This window comes from Aethina tumida, chromosome 1, assembly GCF_024364675.1.
Source record: "Aethina tumida isolate Nest 87 chromosome 1, icAetTumi1.1, whole genome shotgun sequence".
Lineage (NCBI taxonomy): Eukaryota > Metazoa > Arthropoda > Insecta > Coleoptera > Nitidulidae > Aethina > Aethina tumida.
Genome location: NC_065435.1, coordinates 3952790 through 3969544, shown reverse-complemented (window position 1 = coordinate 3969544; position 16755 = coordinate 3952790). Strand labels below are relative to the sequence as shown.

Below are 16755 nucleotides of genomic sequence, written 5' to 3'. Positions count from 1 at the left end.
ATGGGATTGCATTTAAAATATATTAAAGGAATGGGAACGATGTTAAGGGAATAAAATTCATTCCCCGCAGTATGAAGGAATTTTTAATGAATCTTTTGATATGCAAAACTAATTATATGTGACGTCGAAAATCTGTTCCAACGTGTAGCAATAAATTTAATTAAAAACATACAAAATCACTTTTGGTTACGAGACGAAAACCTAAACGGTTTAACGGCCCGACGAACATAATCTAAACAACTACATAAACTAAAATTTCACTCACTTGATATGATACAGTCGCAATTTTTGTGGTCATACACGGAATCGTCCTCGGATCTGCAAAACAAGTGAATTATTATTACCGAAAGCCGAAATCGAAATAGTCATGCGAAAATATAACATGGAAACCACCGAAAATTGTACATGACCCAGAGTATTGAGTTTTAAAATTCGGACAATGGTTAAAGAATAAGATCAAAGGCCGGACGAAATACCCAATTTAACGGACAAAGCGTTTTGTCAAAGGACCATCAGTTTCTAGTAATCGAATTTATTTACCAAATGAAAATATTAATAATTTGTCGTATTTTATTCGCTTCGTTTATTAAACTACAACAACTTATGAAGGTAATAGTATTGTTTCTTCTGTTACTGTTGTGTCTTTAAAAAATTGGGTACTTTTTAAGACACATATGAATCTGATGCCATTGCTAGCCAGATCATCCAACTTCATCCACAGGACATGTTTTTGATATGATGAGTAGAAAGCTATGAAATTAACCTAAGCCCCCAGGAACTTTGGAGGTTCTAAAACATGAAGTATAGGTAGCTTGGGATACTATACCTCAAGAGGAAATAGACCACCTTATTGAATCAATACCAAGAACTGTTGGGGAGTGTTCAGAAAACATGGACAAACACATAATTAACTAAATTATTAAAAATAATCGTTTACTCCTTGTTATAACATCCATGTCTTATCAAAACAATATTAAATTTGAACACCCCCTTCTTGGTGTTGCAATTTCTTTGGCACTGAGCATATATTGGAATCTCTAAGTGTTCATTTCGTATAATCACATTTTTTTAAACAAAATGTACACAGTAATTAAAAAACGTATACTATTAGTTATCTTCTATTATTGTTGTGTCTATTGTGTAAATTGTCAATCTAATTTTATTCTTTAAAAAATTGGGTACTTTTTGATTATTCAGACACATGTGAATCTGATGTCATGGCTAGCCAGGTCTCCCGACTTTATCCATAGAACATGTTTGGGATATGATGAGTAGAAAGCTATGAAATTTACCCAAGCCCCCATGAAGTTTGGAGGTTCTAAGACATGAAGTACAGGTAGCTTGGGATACTACACCTCAAAAGGAAATGGACCACCTCATTGAATCAATCCCAAGAACTGTTGGGGAGTGTTCAGAAAACATGGACAAACACATAATTAACTAAATTATTAAAAATAATCGTTTACTCCTTGCTATAACATCCATGTCTTATCAAAACAATATTAAATTTGAACACCCCCTTCTTGGTGTTACAATTTCTTTGGCACTGAGTATGTATTGGAATCTCTAAGTGTTCATTTCGTAGAATCACATTTTTTAAACAAAATGTACACAGTAATTAAAAAACGTATATTATTAGTTATCCTCTGTTATTGTTGTGTCTGTTGTGTAAATTGTCAATCTAATTTTATTCTTTAAAAAATTGGGTACTTTTTGATTATTCAGACACATGTGAATCTGATGTCATGGCTAGCCAGATCTCCCGACTTTATCCATAGAACATGTTTGGGATATGATGAGTAGAAAGCTATGAAATTTACCCAAGCCCCCACGAACTTTGGAGGTTCTAAGACATGAAGTACAGGTAGCTTGGGATACTACACCTCAAAAGGAAATGGACCACCACATTGAATCAATCCCAAGACCTGTTGGGGAGTGTTTAAAAAACATGGACAAACACATAATTAACTAAATTATTAAAAATAATAGTTTACTCCTTGCTATAACATCCATGTCTTATCAAAACAATATTAAATTTGAACACCCCCTTCTTGGTGTTACAATTTCTTTGGCACTGAGTATGTATTGGAATCTCTAAGTGTTCATTTCGTAGAATCACATTTTTTAAACAAAATGTACACAGTAATTAAAAAACGTATATTATTAGTTATCCTCTGTTATTGTTGTGTCTGTTGTGTAAATTGTCAATCTAATTTTATTCTTAAAAAAATTGGGTACTTTTTGATTATTCAGACACATGTGAAGCTGATGCCATGGCTAGACAGATCTCCCGACTCTATCCATAAATCATATTTGGGATATGATGTGTAGAAAGCTATAAAATTTACCCAAGCCACCACGGACTTTGGAGGTTCTAAGACATGAAGTACAGGTAGCTTGGGATACTATTCCTCAAGAGGAAATGGACCACCTCATTGAGTCAATACCAAGAACTGTTGGGGAGTGTTCAGAAAACATGGACAAACACATAATTAACTAAATTATTAAAAATAATTGTTTACTCCTTGCTATAACATCCATGTCTTATCAAAACAATATTAAATTTGAACACCCCCCTCTTGGTGTTGCAATTTCTTTGGCTCTGAGTATATATTGGAATCTCTAAGTGTTCATTTCGTAGAATCACATTTTTTAAACAAAATGTACACAGTAATTAAAAAACGTATATTATTAGTTATCTTCTGTTATTGTGGTGTTTATTGTGTAAATTGTCAATCTAATTTTATTCTTTAGAAAAATGGGTACTTTTTGATTATTCAGGCACAAAGTAGAAAGCCATGAACTTTAGCCAAGCCCCACAGACTTTGGAGGTCCTAAGACATGAAGTACTATACTTCAAGAGGAAACAGACCACCTCATTGAATCAATACCAAGACCAGTTGGTATTGTGTTCGATTTCGTAGAATCATATTTTTTAAACAAAATGTACACAGTAATTAAAAACCATATATTATTAGTTATCCAGCAGAAATAATTTTGGTGTGCATCACATCATGCGTTATACGCGATGGAACAGTAATAATGTTTGCGGCCCGATTTTCAGTTTCAATATTGCACCGTGCACCGATTTAATTCCATTATGCCCGATTTGTTTATGAAAATTATCGTGTACACATTACGGCTGGGTAATCTGTACTGAAAATTATCTTATTTTCGGTCCAATCATCGCTTGCTTATCCGACGTTTTAATGAATTTCCGTTTTCCTATTATTCGCGTTGAATTACTTTTATTATCGGAAAACGGCACATTTCTGGCAGGTTTTAATTCCGGTTTCTCGAATTTACTTTAAACTGCGGAACACTATCGTTTTCCGCTCCTTCGATTTATGTTAATTCGGCCGTTCGAGCCGTCATTTCCATGTTTTGATCTCCACGGACTGAAAATGAACATCAACGCGGCGCCGCCGTTAAAAGATGCCGTGTTACACACTTGTACGATTGACGTTTAATATTTATAAAACGACGCAAAAACCAACCTTCGGCTTAAACTATTATTGTACGTTCTGAACACCGTCAAATGACATTTTTTGTGCTGCAAATTGTCTCGTTATTGTTATTTTTCCGTGAGCCGCAAATAACGGCGGTGCTGGAGACAACAATTTTCGGATTCGTTGGAAATATCTTCGACGTGTTTTTCGTGTGACGCCGTCCGAAATGAAAATCGAACGAAATTGGAAAGAACGTGGAGTTCCCTCGGAAATTAGAGGGAAATTCCCAGATTACCGATTTATTTTTACGAATTAAATTCAATTTAAATTTTTAGTGCACCAATCTCGCAGCAATTTAAATTGGCATTAGTTTTGTAAAGATACTGAGTGACACAGAAAATAGGGACACCTTCATCTAGTAGCGCAATTATAGTGGTGTATTTATAAAATATACGGGATAATTTGAATCTCTTGGATTAAATAGATTTAACAATATTTTCAATATGAGTAATTTTGATCAGTAATATAATTTAAATATTGGATAATTAATCAAATCAGGCCCTTCTAGATGTATAAGTTGTTATTCAGTTGTAAAACATTAAAGGCAGGAGACTTTGACAACCAATAATGGGATCTAGAATGAGATGTGGTTTCAGTATTCATCAGAAGACATAGAGGACAATAGTAAAATTCACAGTTTTTGAATCCCAGTTGTTGTAGGTGGACTACAACTTCATATTCAAAAGATTTTATTGGAAACTGAACAAATGCCAAGAAGTGCCTGAATCATGGAGAAGGTCCAACTCATTAATCCATAATACTGGTCCGAACTGGTAAATATTTTTGTCCAACTTTTTAATCATTAGTCAATATTTCTCCAATCTGTGCACTAAAAATAAGTGAAATCTGACAACTAAATCTATCTGTTCTATTTCCTATGTCTCTGACTATAAAATGCCAACGTTAAGAATACATAAAAAATGTGAGAACAACAGGAAAGGCGGATGATGGGCAAATTAGGTTTGAGGCAGATGAACGTCACAGATGCCCGTACCGAAAGTGCGGGTAATACGCATAAAGAAATTATAAATACACCCGGCCATAATTATCGGGGAATTTCTTAATACCCTCTGCTTACCAGCAACACCTAACGACCTCTTTGTCACTTTTATTCAATAACGCCACTCCGCATCGTTTTAATCTCCTCAATTGATTAACATTGTTTCTTCCGTTGAAATCGTTTCAACCGTTTTTAAAACCATTAACAAGGTTTAAATCTATTCAGTTTTCGGTTGAAGGAACAATGTGTATTTACAAGAGGGCTTATTTAATTTTGAACAAGAAATAACGCTGGTTTACTTAAATTAATGAAATGTGTGTACTAAACAAATATTTTTAGTTTGTATACCAATTAACTACTCGTTTACCATAATTGGTGTGTTAACATACTGATTTATTTACTGTTTTTAATAGAAACTTTAACATTAAATGTTTATTTTGTGATTGGTCACCATGGTTCCCAGTTAGAAAAATAATCTCGTGCCCCAACAAAGTTTAAATCTTCAAAAAAAAACAATTTCAAAAGAAATTATCAATTTTATTAAAGACTACATACTTGAAACGTTAATTGAATAACCTTTAACTAGAAATAATGTGCCAATTACATTTACACAAAGTAGAAATTTAAACATAGAGGTTTAATTTAATCGATATGTTTACTAGGCTCAAATAAGTGGGTAATTAAATTACAAAAAGTAACTGTTTTAGTTCACTAATTAATTGATTAACATTGCTTTCAGTTCTGAAATTGTTTGAAAAAGAATTTAAAGCACTAACAAAGTCTAAATCTATCTGGTTTTTGACTAATAAGTAATAAAGTTGCGAAACAGAATTTTATTAGAAATTATTCAATTTTATAAAAGAGTTTAAAATGTTAATTTGTTAATCTCTAACTAGAAAACTTGTGAAATGCCTTTAGTGTATCTGATATTTATTGATCACATTTACAACTTTGGTTTATTTACTATGTTTTTAATCGAAATTTAAACTTTAGAAGTTTACTTTAATCGTTATGTTTACTAAACTCACTAAAGTGGGTAATTAAATTATAAAAAATAACTGTTTAAGTTTACAAATTAATTGGTTAACATTGCTCCCAGCTCAGAGTCTGTATAAAAAAAGAATTTAAATAATTCAGAAAGTTTTAATCCTTGAAATTTTTTACTGAAATAATCAAGTGGCGTAACATAATTTTAATAAAAATATTCAGTTTTGTTAACTTGAAAACATTTATATAATGTACACTTCAACTAATATGAATCGATCACAATTACAATTTTGATTTACTTACCACGTTTTAATCGACATTTAAACTTTAAAGTCTATTTTAATTAATATGTTTACTAAACTCAATAAAGTGGGTAATTAAATTGTATAAAACAACTGTTTAACTTGTGAAATTAATTGGTTAATATTTCTCCCAGTTAGTTTTTGACTAATTTAATCAAGTGGCGAAACTGAATTTTAATGGAGAATAATCAATTTTGTAGAAGAAATGTTAATTTGTTAATTTCTAACTAGAAAATTTTTATTTTATATATATATATATATATATATATATATATATATATATATATATATATATATATATATATATATATATATATATATATATATATATATAATTGATTTGATTCTGGATTATTTAATATATTTTTAATGTAAATTTAAGCTTTAAAAGTCTACGTTAATCGATATGTTTACTGAAGTCAATAAAGTGGGTAATTAAAGTATGTAATACAATTGTTTAAGTTTATAAATGGTTGGTTAACATTAGTCCCATTTCAAAATCTGTCTGAAACAGTATTTAAATAATTCAGAAAGTTTGAATCTGTTCAGTTTTTGATTAATGTAATCAAGTGGCGAAACGGAATTTTGATGGAAAATAATCAATTTTGTAGAAGACTGTATTTGAAATGTTAATTTGTTAGTACAACTCTGGTTTATTTATTGTATGTTTAATGTAAATGAAACTTTAGAAGTTTACGTTAATCGATATGGACTCAATAAAGTGGGTAATTAATTATATAAAACAATTGTTTAAGTTTATAAATTCATTGGTTGACATTAACCAGTTCAGAATCTGTCTAAAAAAGAATTGAAATAATTCAGGAAGTCTGAATCTTTTTAGTTTTTGATTAATATAAGTGGTGAAACGGAATTTTGATGGAATAATCAATATTGCAGAAAACTATATTTGAAATATTAATTTGTTAATTTATAAACTTGTATAATATGTATAATATAATTGATATGTATCGATTGATCAAACTTCATTTTATTTACTTGTGTTTAATTTAAATTTAAACTTTAGAAGTTTACTTTAATTGATATAGTTACTAGACTCAATAAAGTAGATAATTAAATTATAAAAAAAACAACTGTTTAAGTTTACAAATTAATTGGTAAACATTGCTTCCAATTTAGAATCTGTTTGAAAACGAATTTAAACAATTATCAAAGTTTGAACTTTTTTCATTAAAGTAATCAAGTGATGAAACAGAATTTATGATATGTATCGATAATATGTAGAAGTTTGATTTATTTACTATATTTCTAATTGAAATTTAAACTTGCTAAACTCAATAAAGTGATAATTAAATTATAAAAAGGAACTGTTTTAGATTGCAAACTAACTGTGTGAGGGTGTTAATAATTTAGAATTTATTTTTAATTTAAAGCCTTAACGAAGTTTAATTTTATTTAAAATAAATTTAAAGTAGTTTTTGTATAAATAAAGTTACTAAACAGGATTTAACACAAATTATCCAATTTTTAAAAACGTTTGTGTTTGAAATGTGGGAAGTTTAGATTTAATGGATTTGTTTATTGAAATTAAGTTCTAAAGCAAATATTCTGGTTAACAAATTAATGGGACAACAAAACTGAGAGGTTTTTAAAGCATTATTCATTTTTGAATCTAATTATAAATAAAATAAGGACATATTGAAGCAGAGTTTTTTAAAAGGTTTTTATGGAAATTGACATTCATTCTATAACTATATTTTTTTAAAACGTTTATGTTTTTTTATAAAAAGTTTAACATTTATTGTTTTGTTTAATTGCAAAAGGGATTTTGTATGTAAATGTTAAAAAAATAACAGAATTTCTTTCATTTGATAAATCAAATATTACGATTGTTCCCATCCAGTTAAAAAACTGACAGAATAAAATAATGCTTTCAGTTCATGTATGTTAACAATGCAATTAAAAACTAATTCTAAAACGGAACAATGAACAAACGTACAGTGGAAAAAAAATTGCAGAACATGTAGGTTTCAAGGATATGGTTTTAATTAGCCTATTATGCTAATACACGGCTGGTACAGATTTACGAGCAAAAAGAACTCAGTCAAGTGCCCAATCTTCGCTTTCAGACTGCTTATTGTAAATGTAACGGAATGTCAGCCAAACACTTACCGACTCCCTTTTATTGAAAACATTTTTGTTCTTTCCCGATGACATTATTTATGACTTTGCTGCGACATAACAGGTTTTCAGTATTCCCACTGACGCATCAAAAACATCCACTCCACGTCATTTATTTATTGTGTTCCGTGTTTTTGGTTGGCAATTGTTGTAAATTAATCCTGGATGGAAATACGTTAGGGACGTCGTCTTCTGTTAATGGTTAGCAAAGTACATAAATAGAAAAGTTTGCGAATCCATGGAAGGCGTGTAATGGAAACTGGTAAATATGGCTTTTGTTTGTACGCGAGCTATTAAGGGCGTTTTTACCACCCTTACATGTTTTCATAATAAACAATATTACCTTGTTTGAATAGTATTATATGAACGGTTCGTGCGCCTAATTCGATTTCGATATTGGCACACAAGCCGTTTACAATTTTAGATTTTTTATTAATAGACTACATATCAATAAAATCACTTAGGAACAATTATTATTTATTGACAATTGCACGTTTTAAATAAGCCTTAAAACACCTACAAGGTGTTCCCAAAATAGGTGATCCAAAATAGTAAGTGCTGCCTCTTAAATTAAAATTTCTCATATTTGGACTAATTGTTTTTAAATTTGGTATTATTCTAAAATATTTACAATTCAATGTATTAAACTTTTTCCATAATGAAATAGTGCCGTAAATTCTGAGGGTTCTCCTCTTTTTCTCGCCCTATTTTCCACATCATTGAACTGTTAAAGTAACATTGATGTTATTGTTATTTTATACAGTATTATAAAAACTACTATATTCTTATTATATAAAATAATACATAATGATGTAAAAAAGTGTTGTTGTTATAAATGTTACTAAATGTTTTCTTCAATATGTTGTAAATCTGAACGAATCTAATTTACTGCAAAATCGGTCAATTTATCATAATGATCATTATACTCACAAGTTTTTACTTTTTTTTTTAATTAAAATCAATTTGGTCTGAAAAAAGTTTGGAATATTTTATTTTCGTCAAAAATTAACAATAATTCAAATATTTTAATATTTGTTGACTTAACTTTTGTCTTTTATCACTATTTGACATCTGTGCAATCTGTCAACAGGAATTTGTTACCACTGTTTCTGTATGGTTTGAAGAAATTTTTAATAGTTCATTAATAAACACTTATATTGCCGTATTGTTATTCAAACATAACTGACAATAATATGTATGTTTAAACGTACACTTTTATCAAGACAAATGAAAAAAATATGAGCAATAGCATATTTTAAAAAAGATGAATTTTTTAAAATTATAATAATAACAACAAATAAGACACATCTATTTATTTCTATTTAAAAATTTTGAAGATCTCTAAATTTATTTTACTATTAAAATATTTAAAGATTTCTATGGAAGAAAAATTAAAATCAATAAAAATATTTTGAACATATAAGTTTTAAATAATAAATAACACTATTAAAAGTGAAAAATTTATTTTATTAAGTAAAATGAATAATAATATTAATTATTTCTAAAAAGATAAGTTTTATAAAATTCTATTAAAGAATCACTAACAACTAAATTATTTTATTAATTACAGAAAAATGAAATTAACAAACATTTGTTTGTTTTTATTTAAAAAGTTTGAAAATCTAGATCTTTAAATATAAATAATTCTACTGAAAATTTAAAATCAATAAAAATCTTTTAAAAAAATATAATACAAAAATATTAATACTAATTTTTAAAGTAAAATTTATAAATATAGATAAATAGTAAATAAAAATTTACATTATTTTATGTAATAATTATATTATTAATTCCACTAAAATATTTTTTATATAAAAAAATATCTAAAACTAAAATATATGTTTGAAATAATAAATAACACTATTAAAAGTGAATAATTTATTTTATTAAGTAAAATGAATAATAAAATTAATTATTTCTAAAAAGATAAGTTTTATAAAATTCTATTAAAGAATCACTAAAAACTAAATTATATTATTAATTACAGAAATTTAAATTAAAAAACATTTATTTATTTTTATTTAAAATGGTTGGAGATTTAAATCTCTAAATATAAATACTACTATGAAAATCTTTTGAAAAAATGTATATATTTAATAAACACTAAAATTTATAAATATAGATAAATATAGTAAATAAAAATTTACATTATTTTATATAATATTTATCTTATTAATTCCACCAAAATATTTTTTAATATCTTTAAAAATATCTAAAACTAAAATATATGTTTTAAATAATAAATAACACTGTTAAAAATGATTTTATCATGTAAAATTAATAAAATAATACTTATTATAATATTTATTAATTACCTAAAAATGAAATTAAAAATATTTATTTATTTTTATTTAAAAAGATTGAAGATCTAGTCGTTAAATTTTAATGATGATTATATTGAAAAGCTATTAAATTCAAATGGTGTCTAAAAGTTCTTAAAAATAATAAATATTAGATATTAAATAAAAGAAGACTAAATGTACGTAAGGTTGTTTTATTTTACATTTCCTCTACTTTTGACCCTTGAATTTTTGTTTCAAATATTAATACATACCTAACTAAACCCACATAAACAATTATATTGCCGTATTGTTGTTATCAAACATACTGCATAACTGACAATAATATAGATATTTAAACGTATTTTTAAAAAGACATATTTAATAAAATTCTGTTAAACAATCTGTAAAAAGAAAATGAATATATTAACTGCATAAAAATGAAACTAAAAAAAGATCGAATTCTTTAAATTTATATATTACTATTAAAAAAATTAAAATAAACACAGAAGAATATTGAAGAGGATAAAATAAAAAAAGTAAACTTTTTACAATGTTCTTATCAAAACCAAAGAGCACTTTTATTTGTAAAACCTCGTCTCCAAAGAAGATATTTAAGGGTACACTTTTGTAATATTGTCGTTCTACCAACACCATAACTATTTTTAAGTTTCCAAAAATAAGTGTAACATTGATATTAATTTGTTAGTTTTTTATCGAGTTTTTTTCTTCTTGTGCTGGCATAGATATTTCTATACATGAAAAACTAAACATTTCACTGCTTTTCAGTGAATCTGTTAATTGACCTTTGAACAGCTTGTGAGTGCAATTAATCCTCAGTGCGCCGTTTTGGTTTCAATCCCACACATTGACCGTGTGTCCAATTTTTGGTGATTATCATCAAAACACGAAGGTCGAACACAAATGTAATCGAGTAACGAAAATGTACCGTATATTAAAGACAAACAATTTATTAAAAAATACACAGCAATAGAAAGGCAGCCCAAAAAAAAATGCGATCCCTGCTACAGCCTCGAGCATTATAAATGGAACGATAGTGTTGCAATGAATTTAACCGGCTGAAAAAAACAAAATAAAAATATTCAAACGCACAGATAAAAGTGCGTGCGTCGGCCAGACGTACGACGCACATAAATAAAAGCGGGGCTCGCGCGGCACATAAATTCCCCGTAACAGTTCAGCAGTACGGCAGGAAGCGGCGGTAAGCCCGATTTTTTATTCTTTGTTTTTTTTTTGTCGAAAATGAAAAATGCTAGTTTCCAACCTTAAGGAGGACGTACATTATAGTAAACACAATTTTATGAAGGGGGATTTCGTGTAATGCGGCCCTCCCCCGTCGTAGAACACCACGTCTAGATTTTATATATTCCTGTCATCGTTTCGGCAGAGTTTGTGGTAAATTGTGTTCTTGTGCTTCGGCGTTTCCGCCGTAAAGAAATTGATGCCGCCTTAATGCCTGCGAATGACACAGGTTCGCAATATCGAAGTGCGTGAGACACGAATATAAACAGAAGTGCTCAACTTGTTTCCCCCCCAGTTCACTCATGTGTCATCTCGCGGCCACCCTCCAACAGCTCACTTTCTTTCCCCGTCGTGGCAGCGTGTCGCCCGGCCCATTTCGGCCGTCGCTAAACAACGATTACATTTACACCAACATAATCTCGGCGGCCACGGCCATATTTATTTGGCCGTGTAATTAGGGGGATTTCGGGGTCGAAATAAATATCAATCCACGTAAAATCCACACTACGTAATTACGCTGTCGCCCTAATTAAAATACTACGGTCACAGCCGGCCCCGATCGAATGGACTGAAGAAAGAAATATTAATTAAGGTAACGATCATGTTTTAGCAGTCGGAAACGAAATAAACTAACAAGGCCAAAATCGAATATCACCGATCGAATTGCCGATCCGACCATCAACCGTTCCGTTTTATGTTTGACCCCGTTTTCCTGCAAAATGAGCCTTCCTAATTAATTATTGTTTTTGGTAAAAATCCAGATACTTTTGCTAATTGGTTTGTTCAATTATCAACTGTTTCAAGGTAAAAGTAATCTTAGATCTATTTTAATAAATGTAGCAATATTTTGTAATTTTTTGTTGAAATTTTGTTGTGTTTAAATATCGGGAAAAATGATTTACTTTTTTTCTAAATAACAATATTTATTCAATAAAATAAACATGATGGATGCGTCATTAAATTATAGATTTAATATTTAATACTTTTTTACAATATAATTATTATATTTATTACAAATTCATAAAAATGGTTAATGTGCAATTAAATATGTATTAATTAAATCTGATAATTTTTATTCTTTACTCTTATTTTGTATATTTTATTTTACTTTGTCGTGTATATTTGTCACAAAAATTATTTGTTCTGAAGTTTCATAAAAATTATTAATTTTTAGATATTCTTACAAAAATGGTGGATGCACCGCTAAATTATAAATTTATTAATATTTAATTTTTATTTTCGTTTTCCATATTCTACTTTATTTTATTGTTACCATCCTTTAAAAATATATGTCAGTACAAATTTTTTATACTTTTTTCATTATAATAATGTTTATTACAAGATCACAAAAATAGTTAATGTGCTGAAATAAAATATTTATTAAACAAATTTTGATAATATTTATTGCTTACTCATATTTTATATATTTTACTATATTTTGTCGTCTGTATTTATGACAAAAATTCTTTTTTCTGAAGTTTCATTAAAATTATTAATATTTAGATGATCTTACAAAAATGGTGGATGCACCTCTTAATGTGCAAAAATTAAATATGTATTAATTAACTCTGATAATATTTATACTTTACTCTTATTTTCTATATTTTATTTTATTTTATCGTGTGTATTTATAACACAAATTATTTGTTCTGAAGTTTCATAAAAATTATTAATTTTTAGATATTCTTACAAAAATGGTGGATGCACCGCTAAATTATAAATTTATTAATATTTAATTTTTATTTTCGTTTTCCATATTCTACTTTATTCTACCATTCTTTGAAAATATATATCAATGCAACTTTTTATACTTTTTTGCAATATAATAATGTTTATTAGAAATTCATAAAAATATTTTATGTGCAAAAATTAAATATTTATTAATTTAAAATATGATAATATGTATTCTTTGCTCTTATTTTGTATATTTTACTTCATTTTGCCGTGAGTATTTGTCACAAAACTTCTTTATTCAGAAATTTTATTAAAATTATTAATATTTAGATTTTCATACAAAAATGGTGGATGCGCCTTTAAATTATATATTTATTCTTTAAAAATATATGTCCGTGCAAATTTTTTATACTTTTTCATTATAATAATGTTTATTACAAGGTCATAAAAATAGTTAATGTGCTGATTAATTATGTATTAACTCAAAATTTAACAATATTTATTGCTTACTCATATTTTGTATATTTTACTGTATTTTGTCGTGTGTATTTATCACAAAAATTATTTTTTCTGAACTTTTCATTAAAATTATTAAAATATTTAGATGGTCTTACAAAAATGGTGGATGCACCTCTTAATTATATATTATTAGTATTTAATTTTTATTCTCGTTGTCATATTTTACTTTATCTTATTCTTATCCTTCTTTCTTAAAACTGTATCTTTTTTGAACACGTTGCGAATCTGACGCTTACAGCTTATATTGTCTTAAGCTGATTTTTGAACATAGTTAAAAAAACATAAAAAAGCTTCAAATAATATAATAATATAGTTTAATACAAAAATGTTAAAATACAGTTTCTCTTAATTTTGTAATTTATATTTAGCCATTCAAATTCCCTATTTTTTGTGGGAACATTCAAGTTACTTTATAATTATTAAATTTTTGGAAGATAAATATTAGGCCATACAGCAAAAAATTATTGTAAAATCATGTTTATCTCATCAATAACCCAATTCACAACTAGATCAATACTTTAAAAACAAACATTAATAATCGTTTTATAATAAAACGTTTAGTTTAGAAAAAAATTTTTTTTATTAGTTTCAAACGGATTTTAAATTCAAATACACATTTTATCCGGCCGAAAACTTTGACAGAAGTTTCAACTTGCTAATGTGTTTCAGAAGAAAATGTGGAAATACTTTTAAACAAAACGTTGATTTATTAATGAGGTTTAATTGTGGTAACTTTTAATGGTGAATATAATTGAACAGGTTTTTAAAAATGCATGATGTTTCTGTCTGAACTAATTGCATAAATAGATGCCAAACTATTAGAGAGTGGTGTACTAATTACTCTGTGACTGAAGATATAATATGTAGATCCAGTGGTCTAATTTTAACGGAATTTGTTTCTGTGGAGACTAGAAACAATTATTAGATTTTGAAGGTTGCTTTTAGAAAAGGGTTTTGGTTCGTGTCTCTTAGACTGTGTTGAATTTTCCTTATTGGTATAAAAACAATATAGATATTATGTTTTAAAAGGGTTTTCCCAATTCCAAAACATGGGAACAGTAAAATTGACACAGCAAGGACAAACATTATCACTCTTTTTATTCACGATTAATTTCTTTATGAAAAGCATTTCTTTCTTGTGAATACTGACTGATTCCATATAAATTTGGTCGTGTGTACTTTTACTCCAAACTGCACAACAAAAATCAATGAAATCTGACCACTGAAGCCATGTGTCCTATTTTCTATGTCATTGAATATATATTGTGCAATAAACATTGTAATCCACAAATCGCAATTTGAAAAAAAATGTCGAAAGTTACATTCGAACGAACGCTTTCGCCATTTAATTAATACAAAATAAATTCCAAGTGAGCAAACACGCAAATATTGAATTTAAAACGTGAATATGTGGAGGCGAAAATAAAAGGGGAGCCAAAAGGCAACATCGTGAGATACGGAGAGACTGCAAGACGCCGAAATATTGAATCGACCTTCGTTCTGTACCAAAACAAACAAATTAAGTCGTTGTATCCTCCAACTCCATTACCGCTTTCGCCGTACCAAAGTTACCCCCCCACACACACACGCGCGTTCCATGTTTTATTTATTCAACGCGACCACCGATAATCACTTAGCCGCTATTGCATATTTCCAAATTATAATTTCGCAAATGCACGCCGCAACGCCGCACCGTCGCGGCGCCGATTGGATGCACCGGCGATTTATTTGTTTTTCTTTTCGTCGTCGTCCCTTCCGTTGTCGCACTTTGTTTCGGGGTTTCGGGGACAAGGCTCCGCGATTTATCGTTATCGTTTTTCGGGGGGACGGGTTTTTTTTTTTTAAGCAACGTTTAGGCAAGCAATCTAATCCACCAATCTTTTTTATCAATTTGATTGAACGTGCATGTTTTCGGTTCAGGTTAAAATGCACGAATCGAGGCGGAATAAAACTTTTTTGCTCAGCCATCCAACAAATGATTTAAATAATTTTATTCTTAAATATATTTTTTTAAGAAGAATTTGATAAACATAATGTTTTAAATATTCAAATTTAATTTAAAAGTTGTTAAATAGTACTTCTAATGAATCTAATCAATTTTATTGTTATTGATTTTTAGGCAAAACATTTTCAGAATTTTACAAAAAATTTTTATCCAAATATTTATTCTTATGATAATATACAAAAAAACAATATAATTTTGTCAATAGTTATTTATAATTAATGTCTCAAAAATTCATTATGCATTCATTAATGACCTTCAAATAATTAAATAGCAACTTGTTGTTTCTGGTGATATTTTAAGCAAATTAATAAAGAATTTAAGCAATTATAAAATATTAATAATTTTTCTAATATATAATTTAAAAGTGTATAATATTTATTTAAAAATTTTACATAAAACTGATTTTATAATTGTTTCTGTTATATTTTCAAAAGTAATATAATCTTGATTGTTAAAATCTTGATAATTATAATCTTATACATTCGTCAAATCATTCTGCTTCCGATAAACAATTAAGTAGTAAATATTGTTTTAGAAAAATTAATAAAAAATTTAAAAATTTATAAAATATTCTTATGATTTCTAATAAATCCAAAAGACAATCATTATTAAATTTTATTATAATTTTTAAACAAATTTTATGTTTTTTAAAGATCTTATAAAAAATTATCTTATTGTAGTTCTTGAGATTAATTATTCCACGTTATTGCCTTAAACTTTATTTAAAATGTTGTATAATCATTACTGATCTTCAGATAAATAAAAAAGTAATAATGAATGAATTTATTATTAGTTTGTCTATGGAAAATTAAACAATTTTCAATTACAAAATTGTTATAAATTTTAAAATATTATAACTTAAATACAAGTTAATATTTATTAATTTAAATTAATATTTTAATACACCAAATAATTGTTTTTATAAATCTAGCCAAAAATAACATAATTTCGAAAGTAATTATTTATAATTAATATCTTAAATATTCATTAAAACATTCTGCAATCAATGCTGAACTTCAGATAAATAACTGAGTAGTAACTTCACGTTGTTTCTTCTATTATTTTAGGAAAATTAATA

At 27.5% G+C, this 16755-nt stretch overlaps 1 protein-coding gene across 1 annotated transcript in view; it reads right to left on the bottom strand.

Moving 5' to 3' along the window:
* LOC109609451 (metabotropic glutamate receptor-like) overlaps window positions 1–16755 on the bottom strand; it is a 170970-nt gene that overhangs the window by 97394 nt on the left and 56821 nt on the right. Inside the window, exon 2 of the mRNA XM_049968623.1 lies at window positions 266–318. The gene's annotated coding sequence lies outside the window, so the exon portion shown is untranslated. The remainder of the gene's footprint in view (window positions 1–265; window positions 319–16755) is intronic.